General features: G+C 46.1%; 1 protein-coding gene across 1 annotated transcript in view; it reads left to right on the plus strand.

Annotated features, from left to right (window-relative positions):
- Positions 1-16,325: 16,325 nt before the first annotated feature.
- Positions 16,326-20,128, plus strand: part of norpA (no receptor potential A) — a 145,818-nt gene continuing 142,015 nt past the window's right edge. The window contains exon 1 of the mRNA XM_084581641.1: positions 16,326-16,472. The gene's annotated coding sequence lies outside the window, so the exon portion shown is untranslated. The remainder of the gene's footprint in view (positions 16,473-20,128) is intronic.

The following is a 20,128-nucleotide window of genomic DNA, read 5'->3' on the forward strand; positions in this document are numbered from 1 at the left end:
GTCCAGGGCTGCCTCTCCGTTGAGTAGTAGCAAGTGGTTTTTTAATTCACATAAACACAAAACGGGAGTAAAAAGACGTTTGCCAGCCCCAGTATCTGCTATCTAATCATCAGAGGCACCTGAACTAGGGCGGCGGAAGCAAAGGAATAGTAAGAAAAAGGGAGAGGAAATCGATAAGGTGAGCGACAGGAAGGACTCGGTAGGTAAAATATCAGCGGTGGTTTAGCTTGCATTTAAACCTGGATTTACGCGAGAGCAATCTGCATAGTTACGCTTACGTTCGGCTTTAAAGTAGACATGGCTTTTGCGCATAGTAGTTTACTGTATGGTTTCAGCTTTGTTTATGCAAAGGGGGGTGCTCATACTTCATGTATGAGCAACCCCCGCCTGTCGTTGTTGACCAATTCTGGTGTAGAAGACTTCCAGTGGTATGACATCGTCTCTAGGTCGAACTCCGAGGCACACCGCTGTCATAATGTTCGAACGGGCCTTCTGTCCTAGTAACTCGCTGTTGTCGTTTGCCTCTACCAACTACCAATTTATCTGTCTTCTTCTTCTTTCTCCCTTACTCTCCTTCTTTTCTTCTTTTCCTTTTCCTTCTTCTGAAGCGAAAAATTTCATTACGCTAGCTCTCCCCTGATGGGGCTGGTACAGGTGGGTCACCGCCGCTTGCGGCGGGGGCTAGCCAGACATCGAATTTTTATCTGTTGTAGGCCGTCATTGCACACACACACGCTGGTGGTGGACGACGGCTGTTGCTGCTGCGCGCGTCTTTCTTTCCCTCTTTTATTGCGAAGCAATACTACTTTAGCTACCACCTCAGCCCGTCAAAAGGCGCGGCGGTGGCAGCCACGCTTGACCTTTAGCATAACCTGGCTGTGTGATGTCATACCATCTGTGCAAGAGTGGGGGCTTAACTCGCGCCGTCGCCTTGCACGGTGGCAGTTACCGCCTGACTTCTGCTCCTCTCACCAGTGGCGCTGCGCGCTGCGTGACGTCATACCATCTGTGTAAGAGCGGTGGCTCACCGTCGCCTTGCGCGGTGGCAGTTACAACCTGACTCCGCTCCTCTCATCAAGCCATGAGATGCCGCCTACAGTCAAAGCGCTTAGGCAGGCTGCAAAGAGGAAGCAAAAGCGAGCCACAGAGACAAAAGAGGTAATACTCTTGTTTGGGCGAGTTGGTTCATCTTTGAAAGGTTACTTATACTTGCGCAAAAAAGACGGGACACAACAAGGCACATAAACGACATGTACGGAGCGCTACTTCCAACTGGTTTTAATTTTGAAACAGCCGATACATTTATACCGGCACTGAGCAAACACAAGAAAAAATAAAAATAGACGCACTGCCCACGTAGCATCCCGCCGCCAAGTGTTCCGCCAGATAACAAACGTGTAAAAACTGATACCCTTCGATATACAGTAATCAAATACAAGAAAAGGCCACGATACGGATAAAAGGGAAGATGAAGCATGAAGTGAACGAAGAACATATAACATTTCTTAGCAAAAGCAGTGTCAAGGAAAACACGTAGAAAGAAAACAGAAATGAAAATCTCGGACAATGGGTAAAAATTGCTCATTGTAGCAAAAAAAGTGTCAAAAAGTAAGCAATAACTAGATGCAGAAAGGCCAGAACAAGGCAAAACACGGTGGGGAAAAAGCTTATCAAACTAAACAGCAAACGAAGGCTAGGTCAACCCACCAAAACTAAGGTGAGGCAAACAAGAAAAAGAATTCACACGTGTCCATCTAAGAATGCAATCTCTTTGTCCAGCAGTACGACAGAAGCAGTGCTAATGCATTTGTCACCAGTTTTAGTAATATGAAAGGCTTCTATTATTTTTCTACTAAGTTTAGTTTTAGCATGTGCCAGGATCGAGGTACTGCTGAACGAAGGCTTGCATTTATGAGTCGTGACATGTTCTGGCAGGCAGCGTCTTTCACTGTTTTGCACTGTCCTTTCATGTTCCCGCAGTCTGTCGTTGACACATTTTCCTGTTTGTCCAATGTATACACAACCGCAAGTTAGAGGAATGCTGTACACTACGTTGGTGGCGCAACTGACATATCTTTTTCCATGCTTTTTCTCACATGACTCCCGCTTCCTGGACAGGACAGGGCAAATACTAGATAGACGACTGGGAGCTGAGAAAAGAACCTTTACATCATGCCTCTGGCCTACCTTCTTTAAGTTGTGTGAAATTTTGTGGAGATACGGAATAACCTTCATGCGTTGTCTGGGAACTGTGGGTGTCGAAGGCTTCTTGTCTCCTGCTTTTAACTTCTGTAGAAGACTCCTGATGACATCGTAGGGGTACCCTGCTTTCTCGAGACGGGCGACTTGATTTCCGAAGCTGTCCTTCATGAGGTGCGGACAACTTTTGAAGAGCGCTGCTCGAAGAAGAGCTGTAACTATGCCACGTTTTATCAATTTAGAGTGGGCACTCTCATACGGAAGGAGACTTTTCTTTGTGCGTGGGTTGTATTTGTAGCACAGAAGGCATTTAGAATCACCAAAGATGATCTGTATGTCCAAGAACTGGACGCAATTGTCTTGAGGGAGTTCCAAGGTAAACTTCAGGCCTTTGGATTCAATGGTAAACAAATTAACGATCTCAGACACCAAATCATCAAGATTGCATCCTGACGGAGCATCTATCATAACTAGGTAGTCATCAACGTACCTCATAATTTTGAGTACTGCCGTACTTGTTAGGTTTTTCTTGATCCGGTTGTCCATGGAAGACAGGTATATGTCACATAGTACCGGTGCAACTGCAGAGCCAATGCAAATTCCATCTTTCTGCACATAAGATTTGACATCGAACGATATCACTGTAGACAGCAGGTATAATTCCAGGAGAGTGATATTATATTTATATTTATATTTATAGGTACTGCGATCTGGTACAGATCATAGCAGGGTGGGAAAAACAAAAAGAAATACAAGCATATAAACGCACTCAAATTCATAAACTTTGCAGGCACTTTTCAAACATTAGTAAAGAACTTTGAGTTACAGTCTCGCTATTAAGTTTATTCCATTTCGTAATTGTCCTCGGAAAGAAAGAATATTTAAAACAGTTATTTCGCGCGTTCACAGGGGTTATTGTTAGTGCATGCCTTTGTCTCGTATTATAACCTGAAGAGTAAGTAATATAATTGGAAGTGTTAATATTATAATGACCTTTTACGAGCTGGAAAAGAAACTTTAATCGGCAGATACGATTGCGCTCAGCCACGGAAGGTAATCCACTACGCTTCACAAGCTCGCTGACAGACGCACGGCCATATGAATTAAATACAAACCTAACGACCTTATGCTGTATGCGCTCAAGTTTATGAATGTTAGTTAAGGTGAAAGGGTCCGATATAATTACGGCATATTCTAACAGTGGACGGATGAGGGAGTTGTAAGCTAATAGGCGGACACTGGGCGGAGATGACTTCAGTGAGCGCCTCAAGAAAAAATGTTTGCGCAGTGAATTAGCTACAACCGCATCTATGTGTTTTGTCCATGAAAGGTTGTTAGTAATCCATAAGCCCAAATATTTATATTCTGTTACCTCCAATAATGATGTGTTGTTAGTACCGTACACAAAATAAAGAGGACTTTTTCTGTGTGTAATTCTCATGAAAACGGTTTTCTCGCAATTAATACACATCTTCCAATCGTTGCACCACGCAATCACCTTTTCTAGATCATTATTCAAACGCACCTGGTCATCAATTGAAGAAACCTCTTTGTACAATATACAATCATCTGCGTAAAGCTTCACGCGGACAGAAAGGCCAGACACAATATCATTAATAAACAGCAAAAATAAAAGTGGTCCCAAAACGGATCCCTGGGGGACGCCGGACACAACCTGGGCACTGTTGGATGAAGTATGGTTTAGGGTGACAAATTGACATCTGTTTGAAATGTAGGCTGTGATCCATGTAAGTATCTGGTCGTTTTTTATATAATAACTTAGTTTATGAATTAGTTTGTTATGCGACACCTTGTCAAATGCTTTGCGAAAATCCATGAATATGGCATCGGTTTGTTTTCCCAGATTAATCGATTGAGCGAAATCGTGTACTGTCTCAACTAATTGTGTAATTGTAGAAAACCCACGCCTGAAACCATGTTGAACATTTGTAAGTACTTTGTGCTCTTTCAAGAAACCTAATATATGTTTATGAATTATGTGTTCTAAAATTTTACATGATGTGGACGTCAGGGATATAGGCCGATAATTCTCAATGTGTGCTTTTTTGCCGATTTTGTGCAAAGGTTTAATCTCGGCTGTCCGCCAGTCATCCGGTAAAGAACCATCACGTAAAGATCTAGTGTATACAATTGACAAGTATTTCGCGCACCACTCTGCATACCGTTTCAAAAAGGCGTTTGGTATCTTATTTCCTGAAGATTTTTTCACGTCAAGATCCAGGAGCAAATTAAAAACACCGGTCTCTGAAATGACAACATCAGTTATGGCAGGGAGCGATACCGAAAAGTTGGGGACACAACCATTGTCTTGTGTGAATACCGATTGGAAGAATTTGTTGAAAGCAGAACAAATCACCGCCTCATCACGTACACATTTGCCGTCTACAATAAATTCATTCGTGGAGGAAGACTTTGGCGTGATTTGGCGCCAGAACTGAAGATGAAGTTGTCTGTGCTGATTCCGGAGGAATTTTGAAAGCTTATCTCATTTGTGCAACCTATCTTATCTCGAAATGCTTCAAGAAGGCCTCCGTGTGGGATAGAATAGTACAGATTCTCGACGTCTATTGAAAAAGCTGAAGTGGCGGAGCCGAGGGTTTGAAAAGCAGTGATGGCCTCTAAAGAACTTTTGACCAGAAAGGGATCCTCTAGTGGCAGGCTCTTGAGTTGTAGCTGTAAAAACTTGCTGACAATGGCTTGCCAAGTGCCTTTGCTGTTTAGTTTGATAAGCTTTTTCCCCACCGTGTTTTTCCTTGTTCTGGCCCTTCTGTATCTAGTTATTGCTTACTTTTTGACACTGCTTTTGCTACGATGAGCAATTTTTACACATTGTCCGAGATTTTCATTTTTGTTTTCTTTTTACTTGTTTTCCTTGACACTGCTTTTGCTAAGAAATGTTATATGTTCTTCGTTCACTTCATGCTTCATCTTCCCTTTTATCCGTATCGTGGCCTTTTCTTGTATTTGATTACTGTATATCGAAGGGTATCAGTTTTTACACGTTTGCTATCTGGCGGAACACTTGGCGGCGGGATGCTACGTGGGCAGTGCGTCTATTTTTATTTTTTCTTGTGTTTGCTCAGTGCCGGTATAAATGTATCGGCTGTTTCAAAATTAAAACCAGTTGGAAGTAGCGCTCCGTACATGTCGTTTATGTGCCTTGTTGTGTCCCGTCTTTTTTGCGCAAGTATACGTAACCTTTCAGAGACAGAAGAAGAGCGAGAAGAACGGCTTTCAAAGCGACGAGCGCAAGAAGCAGCTAGGCGGAAAAGGCGGCCAATGTCTTCGGTAGCAGAATCGACGACAGAAGCAGGAGAGGAAGGTACGAATTTGTCCGATAGTTTGGAACATGCATCTACTAGCAGCACTACCAATTCGGAGCGATGGAACGCTAGCAGACGACAACGACGTGCCCAAGAAACACCGGAAGAGAGACAACAGCCACTAGAGAAGGAACGTGTGTACCGAGAGAAGTACAATGAACAGCGAAGAAAACGGCGTGCTGAAGAGACACCCGAACAACGAGATAAACGCTTGAAGAAAGCACGGGAGAAATCTCTCACTCAAGCTACCCGAGCTGAAACCGATGAAGGTGTTCTGTAAAACCATAGCTAAACATAGTACAGTCAAGCGTCACCATAGCCATAACAGCAAACATAACCGGAGCATCACCATGGTGAATATAGCACAGCCAAGCATCACCACAAGCGGTACAATAGTAGTACCACGTATTGCTTCACAATCACCAGGCTTAACCAAGCTAAGCCACAGGCAATTTTTTTTTCTTTCTTCTCTATGATCTCTTCTATCTGCACGAGGCAGCGGACGCGGCTCAGCTACAGAGCCAGTAGCAGGCCCTATTAGGTTTGAGGCTCGCGTGCCTGCGTAACGCACCGCTGCCAGCGGTTATTACATGCGGCTCGCGGCCCCTCGGTAGCGTTGGCCTGGCGGCTCCGTGGCTCGGCGGACGGCATCAACGGTCCCAGCAAAGACGAGGTGTCTTCTAACGCAATAACCTTTATTACAACATCATGAAGAAACGGGCAGAGAAGCTGACCCGGAGAGAATACAGACACTACAGAATACAGGAAAGTCGAATGAGGAACGGAAGCGCCGAAGCAAGCTGACGAGCTAGCTGGTCGCGTTGATCTGCTGAAAGGCTGGCATCAAGACAGCCAGAAAAAGCTGCAGTGGATTTGTCGTTCTGTACAGAAGCAGGCGCACTCGATATGACCAAGACGTTCTCTACGAAGAAGCGTTGACAGACAAGGCAACGGGTTAGAGACGTATATGGCGCTGTAGCCACCACGGAAAGTCAGAAGGGCGAAAGGCAGGACTAAGCAATGGCGGCGATAGCGGAATGAGTCGGAGAGAACTGTCGAATCAGAAAAGCAGGCGCAGGAAACGGGCACGAGGACGGCAGAGCAGGCGGGGATGTCAGTATCTTCGGCCACGGTTATTTTATCGACGTGGAGCGGTGTGTCAGACGAGGCGGCAGGTGAGAGCGGAGACAATTCGATGCTGGCTTGGGCATGATGACTGGTGAGAAAGTCGCAACCCAGAATCAGTTCGTGAGAGCAGTGAGGCAGCACAAGAAATTCGGCGACGTACAAAACACCCTGAATGACAATTCGAGCTGTGCATGCCGCAAGCGGTTGAATGCGATGTAAGCTGGCAGTAATTTCGAAACAGGCGTCGTAACTTTACGAAGTCGGCGGCAAAGGTTGCACTTATAACAGACACAGCGGCGCCAGTGTCCACAAGCGCGAGGACTGCGACGCCATCAACAAACACTTCGATAACGTTGGCCGGGGAAGACGGAGGACTTGCACAGGTAGAAGAAAATGCAGTTCTTGTCTCCGTAACTGCGGCTGTTAGTTTTCCTCCGGGCCAGCAGGAGAGCGACGGCGCAGCGGCGAGAGGGAACGATGGCGGGGAGACGGCGATCGGCGGGAGGAGTGGGAGGAGCGGTCAGGATAAAATGAGTCCGTAGAAGTGCCAGCAGGTACAGGGAGAGGGTAAGGTTCATAGTTTGGACTGTAGTTGTAACTGTACAGGCGGGGCCATTGCGGTATGACTGCGCGCTGGCGACAAAGCCGGGCGACGAGGCCAGGAACGCCACATGAATAACAGATTGGGCGGTTGTCGGAGGTCCGCCATGGATTGTTGACCTGACGTCGAGGAGGCAGATAAGGGCGGGGCGGAGGTGGTGGCGGTGGTAACGGCGCAGCATACGCGACAGGGCAGGGTGGTGGTCTGGCGGCGACAGCGGCGTACGTTAACGGAGCTGTCACAGGCGTAATTTGAGAGCTTGGCGGTAAAACTTCTGAAACTTGCTCCTGGATGGTGCGTCGAAGTGCAGAATCTAGCGATGGGGTGGTTGCGGCAGAAGCAGGGAGGAGCGACAGTTGGCGAGCCACTTCCTCCCGTACAAAGGCCTAGCTTGATCTCGGGAAGGAGGGAAGGTGGTTCAGAAGTGAGACCGCATGCTGTCGGAGGCACGAATAACCGATCGTTCAGGAGAGAACGCCGGGTAGAAGCTCGTTACCTCTTGAGGACGTCGTAACTCTAACACAGCTGAACCACTTCGATGATGGTTTCCGGGTTTCTGGCCGTCAACATGTGAAATGCATCGTCAGAGATTCCCTTCAGGATTTTGGTGATCTTTTCAGCTTCGGACATAGAAGGATCAACACGTTTACAAAAATCCACAATGTCCTCTACGTAGCTGGTGAATGTTTCGTCAGGAAGCTGAGCGCGGGCTTCGAGACGTTGTTCGGCGCGCAGTTTGCGCACAGCGGGGCGGCCGAACACCTCGGAAAAGCTCGTCTTGAAGGCCGACCAGGTGGGAAGGTCGGGTTCTTGGTTGCGGAACTATAAATTTGCTACCATCGGTCAGGTAAAAGAGGACGTTGGCTAACTTGGTGGTATCGTCCCACTTGTTGTAGCTGCGCTTACGCGTTCGTAGGAGAATAGCCAATCACTACATCTTGGTCGTCGGCGCCACTGAAGAAGCTGGGGTCACGCTGGCGAAGCCCACCAGAGCCCAGGATGGTAGGGGAAGCGGTGGGATCAGTCGAACATGGAGTGGCGGTCTGACTTGTTGCCTCAGACATAGCGGATGGCGGAGCGAGTGTGCGGCTGCGAAGCTCCACCATGAGAGGAGGGCACGAAGAGCAGCCCCCACCAAATTTAAGGGTACGTTGAAGCTCAGGTCGGTGCTCCGGTCGCGTATTGCCAAACCATATCCCGTAGGCGCACTATAGCAGACGACGCTCTCAGCGAGCTAAACGGCGATTATTGCTGAAAGGTCTCTCTGAACGCAACCTAAAGGTAACATACATTGACTGTAAAGGTCTACTGTTGCTGAAAGATGTCTCTGAACTCAACCTAAAGGTAACATGCACTCACTGAAGGCAGGAAATAATAACGGTGAAGGTAATTGTTTACTGTAACCAGTCTCATACCGATTGTTACTGAAATGTGTCATCGAACGCAAGCTAAAGGTAACATACACTCATTGAAGGCAGGAAATAAATACGGTGAAGGGAAAAGAAAAAAAAATTCAGGGAAAAAATTACAACACAGGAGTCAAACAGATGTTTCAGTGGCATCACTGCATAGGTGGGTGGTGTCAATCCAGTGCGCCAGAAAAGCGACAGGAACGTCAGCCTTCAAATGCGTTATTATTCGTTCAGCCAATATACCCACAATTTGTCGCCAGGTGGCGTTGCCCAGAGGAACCCTACCCTAAGAAGTTTAACAATGGAGATGATGCATGTGCTGTATGTGGAAACTCCAGTGAAACAATTGACCATATTATACTCGAATGCAATGGTATTCATCCGGAAGTTGATGCAGGCGCAATCCCTGTTCCTGAAGCTCTGGGGTTTAGAGATAACAGTGGCCGGGTGAATAAACCGGCGGTGGAAACTAGCAAAAAAAACGGCTGGAAGATTGGTGGCTTAAAAGCAGAGAAGTGACATAATGTTAGTAATGTAGGAGCAAAATTTAATAAATCGAATGATGGTTTAGTTAACCATTCTAACTCAATAATTAAGATATATGGAGAAAAATGAGCATGATAGCTACTGCTACCACCCCGTTTCAAAGGGGACGCTCCTATATTCCATCCATCCTTCCATCCATCCATCCCACTTCCCCAGAGATATGGGCTGGGCATCTTTCGAAGTACGGGAAGCTCAGAGTAAAATATTATATGAGGAACGCCTGAGGAAATTGGACAGTAACAGATGGGCAGCTAAAGTATTTAAATACCTGTACTTAAAAAGCGTGGATTCACAATGAAGAAAAAGAACTAGGAAACTAACTAGCAAGTATGCTAGTCACAAGGACGGATAAATAAAGAGCATTAAGCAACAGGTGAAAAACAGAGAAGGTGAAAATTGGATAAATTCGATGGAAAAGAAACAGAGTGAGGAATTATACCGTAAGTGGAAAATGCAGATCAGGAAGGAAGATTTCTTTGATAACTCAAGAGGCAGTGCCCTACTTTTTGAAGCTAGATCAGGGTGCCTTAGAACACGCAGCTACAAAAAGAAATTTAACAATGGAGATGACGCACGTGCTATATGTGGAAACTCCAGTGAAACAATTGACCATATTATACTCGAATGTAATGGTATCCGTCCGGAAGTTGATACAGACGCAATCACTGTTCCTGAAGCTCTGAGATTTAGAGATACCAGTGGCCGGGTGAATAAACCGGCGGTGGAAACTAGCAAAAAACGACTGGAAGATTGGTGGCTTAAAAGCAGAGAAGTGACATAATGTTAGTAATGTAGGAACAAAAATTTAATAAATAGAATGATGGTTTAGTTAACCATTCTAAATCAATAATTAAGATATATGGAGTAAAATGAGCATGATAGCTACTGCTACCACCCCGTTTCAAAGGGGACGCTCCTATATTCCATCCACCCATCCATCCATCCATCCATCCATCCATCCATCCATCCATCCATCCATCCATCCATCCATCCATCCATCCATCCATCCATCCATCCATCCATCCATCCATCCATCCATCCATCCATCCATCCATCCATCCTACTTTTTGAAGCTAGATCAGGGTGCCTTAGAACACGCAGCTACAAAAAGAAATTTAACAATGAAGATGACGCATGTGCTGTATGTGGTAACTCCAGTGAAACAATTGACCCTATTATACTCGATTGTAATGGTATCCATCCGGAAGTTGATGCAGGCGCAGTCACTATTCCTGAAGCTCTGGGGTTTAGAGATACCAGCGGCCGGGTGAATAAACCGGCGGTTGAAACTAGCAAAAAACGACTGGAAGATTGGTGGCTTAAAAGCAGAGAGAATGTTAGTAATGTAGAAAAAAAATTTAATAAATAGAATGATGGCTTAATTAACCAATCTAAACCAATAATTAAGATATAGGGAGAAAAATGAGCATGATAGCTACTGCTACCACCCCGTTTCAAAGGGGACGCTTCTATATTCCATCCATCCATCCAACGCGCCAGAGCGTCGTCAACTTGAGTGCTGCTACGGGATATGGTAAGGTAATAAGCGTTCCGGTCGACCGTTTAACTAGCGCGTCAGTCTCTTGCGTCTTCTTCTTTGTCTGCCGCTTTTGTAGCACGCGCCTTTCGACATATGCTCGTCGTCTTTGTCACCGTCGACAGTCACCGAGCGTTGGTGTGACACTACAGTACAAATAAAAGGGCCCTGGCTTCTACTACCTGGTTCGCACATAACATGACTGCCAGTTTCAATCATGCAACGCGTGAAAACTTTTAGAAGAAAATCGCGTGCGCCGTTTACTTTTGTCCGCAGGGGTACATCCTCAAATAAGTGGTGCTTTGTTGACCGGGAAAACTCGTTTGTCAAAGTGCGTGTAGCAGGTGCGTAGATATTCAAACCGAGTCCTCCGGCCATTCAGAAAGATATATGTTACAGATCCGCGCACCAAACTCTTCCCACCCCGTTCAAAGGGCTGGGGAAGGCTAACGAGCCGGTGCTTCTGCGCCTGCTCACCAATAGGATGTTGTGCCTGGCTACTCTTAAACATTTTGATCCCCAATTTAACGGGCTGTCCTCAATTTGACACCTACCATATGGTGTGGGCCTGCCAGAAAATCCCGTCCTTGCCCCCTATCCCCAACCCCACCCGAGAAACCTGGGAGGCGGCCCTGTCCGGCTGCTGCACCCTAGAGGTCCAAAAGGCCTTAACGCAGTGCGCCCAGGCTGCGGCAAACGCCAGTGGAGTGCTTGTCTAGGCATAGTGACTATACCTCTCAGCAAATATAACAATAAATGTTTTCACCACCACCACCATCCATACCAAAGCTGCAATGTGCGCTGGTTCTAAATGCTGGATTTAGAAAAACTACCTCTAGTCCGCACCATCTCGAGTCCGTCAGGCTAAATAAAGCGACTATATATTACATCGACGACGAAAGGAAATAATATTCGCAGGAGTTCGAAAATTGCCCTCCTGTAAAAATAACACGTCAATATGGTGCAAACGCTCAAGGTGGAGAACTTCCCGTTGTACATCAGAATCACGAAACCCTTGCATGTTAAAGGAACAAAAGGTAAACTCAGCCATCCTTAAATTAAAAAACAAACAAACAAAGCAACCTTAATCAAACGCAATGACAACAACAAAAAGGGTGACGAACTCACGACACAGTTCTGCGGATGTTCGTGGGTGTATCCGAACCATGCTGCGGTGGAGAAGTTCTGAGAGACGCCCATGGTCAGGGCAGGCTTCCTGATTGCTGCTGGCATGTCGACAGAGCGAGGGCAACTTGTGGCAAAGTCAACTCTTTGAACGCTGTGACTCATTCCGTGTCACAGCGTTGATTGTGTTCAATATCAGATGTCGTTCCTTGGATTCTTGCTGTGGTTGGAGCTCTGATAACCGTGCTCATGTGCACTTTTAGTCTTTGTTTGTATACAAGGCGCGGATCGGCTGTCTTCCAAAATAAAGTTGTTAGTGAGTGCATGTGTGTGTCCTCCTCTTCTCGTCCGTAGCCTGCTAGCGTTCTTTCTCTGACAATGAATAACCAACTAGCCCAGCAACATACCTTGTTCTTTGAAAATGCCCTTGGGGCTTGGAGTACACGACGTCGCGGCAACGCCGAGCCGGAACGCCTAGAGCGACAAGAAACACAGCAACACAGAGCGCTAACCTAAAACTGGTTAATGGAAGAAACAGGTTCTTCTATACACAGAAACGTGCAACATTTTTGTTTCAGTCGAACACTATTTTGATCTTGTTAAAGCTTTTTTTTAATGTTTAGCAATGTTGGTCTGAGCCCACATGGCGCCCAACTATGCCGCCGGCGGCCATTTTTGTGGTGCATATAGCAGACGAAATCCTGTCAGTACTGCCCCGAAAGCGTGCTTTCGTCTTGTTACGTTGGCTCGCTTGCCACATTCATGTTGTCACTTAGGCTCCACATGCATCGGAAATCGGGCCTGTAAACGTCGCACTCGATAGCTGTGTGAAAATGCATCTAAACGCCACTTAGGATGAGCACATGACCTGTTTAGCGCTGCTCGAGCTGAGGTACGCGAAAAGGGCGAACGTTGTTCGTAGAAATAGGTGTCCCTCTGTTCCGGAAAGAAAGCTCGGACAATGGTGACAACAGCCGTTCCGTGAATCCGGAAAGCCGCATGGGGCTCTGCAGCGGGTACCTAGCTTAAACGACGTATCTGCGACCCTTAATTTCGATCTCTTCTGCATATGTGACCTAGACATATTGCTTAAGAGTTTACCCTCGGGGTTACCTGCGAACGTTTGAGCGAGGTGCATCCAGGATAAGCTCAGGATGGACACCAATTAAATTTTTCCAAAAGCTGTACGTATGAAATATGCGGCCTTGTCCTATTTCAGACCTTGAAATTATCGAGTCCTTGGGACATGCGCTGTTTCCTGGGTTACCACCCTGGCGAATACTTTTTTTTTCCTCGTACACATAGTACACATACTGGGAATCCATATGCTTGGGCCAGGGCGATGATGCAATTATCAGAGCAGCGCATTTACGACGAGGATGAGAGGAGACAGAGACACAGTGCTGAACTTGTACCGATAATGTCTAACCAACATGTCCAAGCGTTTACCTTGTCTGATAATGCAATCTCGCCGCATAGAGCGGCAACCAGCCAATTTAACTCCATCACTGCACTGTACGTGCACTGTGTTTACAGACGCTAACATGAAGGACAGACACGATAGGGATAAAGCGCTGAGTACCGAGAATCGGCTTCACACTCGCGTGTCGACTTTTGTCAACACACATGGTGCACAGCCTAAAAATGAACCACCACCATCCACTCAGCCCATTTTGGGGCCTCAATGAGCTACCATTAAATACGATAGCGGACAGCAATCTTTGTGCGAAAAAACATTTCTTTAATGTGATAACGTTAAGGCTTGTAAATGCCGGCTCTCCAATTCAGGGAATGTGACAGTGGACAGCAACCTTTGTGTAAAAAAAAGATTTCTCTAATCGTTTCCAAATTCCGACTCTCCGATTTCACGGAAGCTCTGCTGCCCCTGACCATTATCTGCTTTTCGAGTTAGTCCACGGCATCGTTGGACCTGTTTCTCGACCTCGGCTCGAGTAGCACTAAACAGCGCAACTGCCCACCTGAAAAGGCGTTTATTTCCGGCTTATAGTTTCTTGCTGCTTTCGCGTGCGGCGACGGCCGGCCGAGTTTCCCGTGTTCGCGAGTCCCAAAGGGCAATCTGAATGCGCCGCGCGAGGAAAACATGCTAGTGGAGGCGTTTGTCTGCTACCTGCACCACAAGTATGGCGGCCGGCTGCGTAGTTGGGCGCCACTTGAGAATTTAAACATAAATAACACGTGGACAACAGAAATGTACATTCGTGAAAATGTAGAGCAACCTTGCACGATGCTGTAGACCCCACCGCTCGTGACGGTAAATCTTGTGCGCTTTCCAAAGACCGCAATTTCATAATACTCCTACACTCACCCCGCCGGTGTGGCGCAGTGGTTACGGCGCTCGACTATTGTTCCAAAGGACGCAGGATCGAATCCCGGTTTAGGCGGCCGCTTTTCTATGGAGGCGGAAAGCAAGGTGCCTGTGTGTTGTGCGATGTCAGTGCACGTTAAAGAACACCAGGTGGTCAAAATTTCCGGAGTCCTCCACTACGGCGTTTCTCATAGCCTGAGTCGCTTTGGGACGTTAAACCCCACAAACCAACCAAACCAACCATCAACTCTGAACAAATCTCATAGATTCAAGCTTTTATCCATCACCGACGGGTGTTCCATGTAGTGGCGAATGGATAATAACCAAAACTTTCTAACAAAACGTCAGGGCTGTGTTTGTATTTATCTCAAAGCTCTAGTTGCAAAAAAGTGTTATTGAAAAAAACAACATGATTACTGGAAGAAAAAGGGCAAACTGCTGGGACTCAGTGTTTGAAATAAATATGCTATTAAGGTTGAAAGTTAGGCGAGTTGAACCGTGGCTTTGGTTGAACCTGGTTCATTTTGTAGGTAGCGCGAAAAGCAAGGACCAAGAGAAGAAGGACACAACACGAGCGCTTTGTGTCCTTCTCTTGGTCCTTGTTTTTCGCGCTACCTATAAAATATGTGCTATATTGTTCTATAGTTATGATTTAAATATTTCTTAATCATCTGAAAGAGAATACTGAAATAACATTTCTTTAACAATACAATGCTTTAACGCAACATAAAACATTATATATAACATTATAGTAACATTCATAAGCGGTATAATGTTTCTTTTGAATGTTCTACTAGTGTTATTTTTGTCCTAGAATGTTAGGTAACATTCAGGCAACTTAGATAACAATTTTATGGCATTGTTATAATGTTCTATAGCTGTCGATCGGTTCAGCACAGTCATTTTATTTCAACAGTAGAAAAGCGCAAATTACGTGTGCAATTTACTAGATTAAGTTTTTGAATATTATGCTTACCGTGTTTGCCAAATATGTAAATAGTATGACATGGATATATTTGGCACACATACAGTAGGACATGCCATATGAAAAATACAAAAATGACGAACTAGTTTTTCTTAATTATACTTTATCTAAGTGGTCCAGTTAGAGTCATATTAATTGGCTTCAATCATGACTTAGTCATAGCAATTAATCCCACTTGGTCCAGTTCATTCCGATTTTGGCAAGTCCAAATGGATAAGTAATTAAATTTCCCATTTAGAATTCTATTTGATATTGACAATGCCGATTGCAGTCTTTTGTTTTAAGGATCGCTGTCTGTGCTGTAGTTGTGTCGGGTATTGAACGTCTTTCAAGCGAATGGCCACAAACCGGATATACATCAGATCATTTCAGTGATTGACGAGCTGCATATAAATTCTTTTTACTAAATGCGCTTGAAATGTTGATAAACTTCAGTTACGAAAAACATAAATAATTTGCAACTTACAGAATTCTGAAAAGGGGCATTGATTTCAGAACAATGCAACTTAACAGGACAAAATAACAGCTCGTTCTTTACTTGCGCGGTGCGCGGCCTTCGTTCACGGAACCATATCTATTCGTAAATACATGGCCACGCTTTCCTCATCACGACCCTCCTGAGAACGGGAAGCACGCACGTAAACATTCTTTGCGGTCAGAGGTCGGCGGCCACGACCTGCGCGGCCCTCTCGAGAAGCGCGCAATCGAAACGGTCGAGCAGTCGGCGTTGTGTAGAGGCCGCCGCGGCGCTCCGCACAGTTTCGGTTTCTGAACCATGGTCGACTGATACAACGCGCGTGCGCAAACTCCTCTACCACAGGTAGGCAAGCTTTGAAGATAAAAGTGCTCGTAAACCGCACTTCCAATTGACTAATGCAGTTTCGAATAATACTCGAACGCCTCCTCGAGTCACGGCGAACGACTTTTTCCTCGTCGCGTCCTTGTACTCCTTGCACATGTTTCCCTGCTGCTCGCTGGGCGGCTTACGCCTTAATTAGATCAGCGCAGCATTTCTAGTTTTGCCCTCTAGCAGCCGGGCAGCAGCAAAAGGGCGGCGATCTGTACCGAGGTGAAGCCCGAAGAAGGTAGCGAACGAGCCGAGTAGCCCGGCACGAGTGGTTTCAGCTGAACACACCGAGGGCGCGACAGCGCGCGCGGCATCGCGGCGTCAGTCTCATCATCAACTCGCACGCGCTCTCCGCAGCCACCGCTCCACACTGCGGCAAAGGCTGCCGACGGCGGCGAGCGAGCCAACGACGCGGCGAGCAGGTGAGCGCGACGCCTTTTGCGATCTCCTTTTGCATTCCGGCCCCGAGACCGGACTGAAACGGGTTTGTTTTCTCTCTGCCGTCGTCGCCCAGCGGGAGACCCCCTCCCTTTGCTCCTTTCGCTCTCATTTCTGGGCAATTCCCCCTTCACGCCGCTACTCCGTGTCGTCAAGGTGTTGCTAAACTGACCGCGCGACCGGCGATTCCTGCGTGCCATGCGCGACAAGCTCCGTTTGTTTACGTTCCTTTTCGCGGATGATTGATCTGCTAGTCAGTGGTGATGCGTACGATTGAAGTGGTGCGTTACGTCGGCACTCCGGCCGATGAAATGCGCGGTTGGACTACTTGATCAATTCCGAGCAGTTCGGAAAGTAGGGAATGGCGCTCTGTCGGAAACCATGCCTTCCGTCTTTTGCCGGTGCTCGCGCGCCCGCGAGGTTCCCTGATGCTCCGCGCATTCTTGGCGAGTGCTCCGTCCGTGAACATTATTTTGAGCGCGATCTGTTGCAGAAACCTGAGCTGCACTTTCGTTTCTCTGTCTTTGTCGTGGTTGGTTTGCAGCTCTCTCGACTGTCGCGAGAGAAGTTCTGGGGATCGGCAATTAGCGGCAATGACGTCGGACGATTCCCGGCGGGTAACTGGCAGCGGATGCATGTTCTGAGATTCCATGCGGAACCGAAACGCGCTGCGCTGTCCGGTGACATCGAGGGACGCAGCTTGAGGCTCGGGACTGCGCGCCGTGATAGGCAGGTGTGGCGTCGTCACGTGAAGACGAGCGCCGTCTCATCTGACTTTGACATGTGTGTCGCGCACACCTGAGCGGACTCTCGGGCATCGATCATTGCTCGTAGCTTGTTGATGTTGCGCGCGTGCGGTTTGAGCGGCTCGCTATAAATAAGGTGCTCGGGAATAACGTCGGTAGGACAGCACGACGGAGATCGACTTAAATGGAAGCTGCGTCGATAATTGACCCGTCTATATTTATTACTCCGCGCGTGGTCCACCTCGTTCGACGGCGGACAGGCTGTTTGCTTTGCCTTGATTGATGGAGCACTGTCTGATGCGGCCCGAAGTCGCGTTTGTTGTATGTAACGTCACTTACATTGATTCGATGCCTCCCGTAAGCATCGTCTGTGGGACACAGTGCAACAATTAGTGTTATACAGTTTCGCTCACAGTTCCTGTTACGTGATAAACAACATTATGCCATGTGATTGCAGGTCACAGAATTAACCCTTACATCATGTGTATTAATTATTAGGCTTGCAGAATGTATATTCCCATTCAGATATGCATTATGCACTGCTAACGACAAAATTCAATGTCGTATAAAGAAAATACTACATGAATGGCCTAAAACATGCTTGTATTGCACACCGCACGCTCTTGAGATTGTAGCATTGTTCTTCAGTCATATGCCTCCGTGCACAGTTAATCTTCTTATCACCTGAAGCTGTTTCCACAAAGAAAACTCTGCTACAGTGTCCTTTGCTAAAACATTCCACTGCATCCAAGAAGGAAGAAATAATGGCACTTTCTCGACAGGCCACATAACTTCATTCCATTCAGGGCTTAAAGTCAGGGGTTCTCGGGGAGTCTGAGACCCCCACCAGTATCTAAGAGGGGTCTGAGACCCCCGCGCTCGGAGATATATGGACTGCATGAATATAAAGCAGGCTGTCGTATTTTAATCCTGTCATTGGTTGTTAGAACATTACTCTGTTGTTTCAACAATTTGGCAGTGAGTTCTAAAAAGAATAGTTAACACATATCTTCTATAACCCGGGATGGAGAGAAATAATTTCTCCTATTTGTATAAAACGATGTGGGAAGCAGACCACTAGCTGCTTTCTCTTTCTCCCTCTTTATTTCCCTTTTCACCTGTGCTGTAATCAGCATAGATCCCCCTCCTCCGATGGAACCAAACTTTAAGCATTGATTACATTCCCCTTTATTTGTTTTTTCGACAACTGTTTTTCTACGTACAAAATGTCCCAGCCATTTCAGCTAGCAAGATTTGAAGTGCAGCCAGCATGAATGACTCGTGAACATAATACCAGACACATCAAAAAAGTGTGCAAAGTTGCGTGCAGAGTTATAGACGCTGTACCACAAAGAGTCGGAGCTCAGATCAAGGTACCAATTTTTGTCCGTTGGTAGGATTTGGGCCTTGTTGGTCATGTCAGATATATTGTTTGCCAGATATTCACATTCTTATGTATTCACAATTTACTATGCAGCAAAAATTTGTTGCATAAGTCCAAACAATGTTGTTTCTTTCAAGCATTGCCGGCCTCCTTTATAGTTATAAACAGCTTGACAAGGTCAGGAAGATGAGTGTGAGTCACAGAGGGAACTGCAAAAATAAGCAATGTTAGGTAGCTATGTAGTACAAGCAAATGCGCATAACAACAGTGCATTACGAATAGAACCAGTCAGTTTATTGACAAATGAAAATGCTTGTGCTGGGATAATATTGTGAACATTTTGGATAGATTCATCACTCACTATGGAACACCTTATTTTTTTTATTTTTCTTTATTTTATAGTCTGCATTTTAAGATTTTGGTCCAGTTGTTCAATCTCGACCACCGGCGGCTGCATTTTGATGGAGGCGAAACGAAGTGGCGTCCGTGTGCTGTGCGATGTCAGTGAAGATCCCCAGGTGGTCGAAATTACTCTGTAGCCCTTCACTACGGCTCCCATTTCTCTCTTTCCCTCCCGCCTTCCTCCCTTCCTTTATGATGGGGTTCAGGTGTCCGCAGTACAAGTGTGACAGATGCTGCACCTTTCTTTTCCTGTGAACCAATTATTATTATTAATATTACATTGGTCCAGTTGTCCCTGTCCTGATGAGCTTTTGGTCAACTTGATCTCGGCTTCATTGACTAGTCAAGCTGCACAGTTGTGTTCAGCATGACATTTAAAAAATCTAAGGGGTCATGCTTGAATGCTGCACTGGCTTACTGATTAAAGGCTACTGATCTGTTTGCTTGTATTACTTTTTATGGCAGGAAAGAACGGGTGAAAAAAGTATGACTGGCACCCTAAAGGGAGAATATGAGAACTTAACAGAAATGACACTGTTAATCATCTGGGAAGGCAAGAAATTTCTTTCTGAAATCGTGTCTTGTTCCTTACAATAATCTGGAAAATTTTCCCTCCTAGGTATTTCGAGAATGAAAAAGCAGATGGTACTTTTCTTGTAAAGTGCGCAACTTGTTCAGTATCATTGGGACCAAACAGATAGGGGGCTTTGAGAGTTGCGTGGTCGTCTGATATTATCACACCATAGTTGTCTTTTAGAAACAAAAGTTGAAATATTCTTTCTGAAAGGTGCATTTGAGAGAGGTGCTGAGAGGTAAGCACATTTTGTTAGCTGATAAGTATATGTTGAGTACAAAATGTTCTGGGGAGATTGAAGGCATGAGAATGCAGTAAATTCAATTTCTGAGCATTTGTAGTTTAAACGTGTGTGCTTGTTTTAGTAGCTGTAGCATATACCGGTGCGCAGTACTGCTGATGTGATCTGAACAGTTGGAGGGAGAAGATGTCATGTTTAATCTCAGCCGGAAAAAAACTTAGGCAGTCAGGAGACTGTAAAGCTTGGTTGCCAGCTGCATACACTTCAAGTCCCTGCGTCATTTCACTAGAGGA

Source organism: Amblyomma maculatum, chromosome 10 (genome assembly GCF_055883805.1).
Source record: "Amblyomma maculatum isolate TAMU_Amacu chromosome 10, ASM5588380v1, whole genome shotgun sequence".
Taxonomy (NCBI): Eukaryota; Metazoa; Arthropoda; class Arachnida; order Ixodida; family Ixodidae; genus Amblyomma; species Amblyomma maculatum.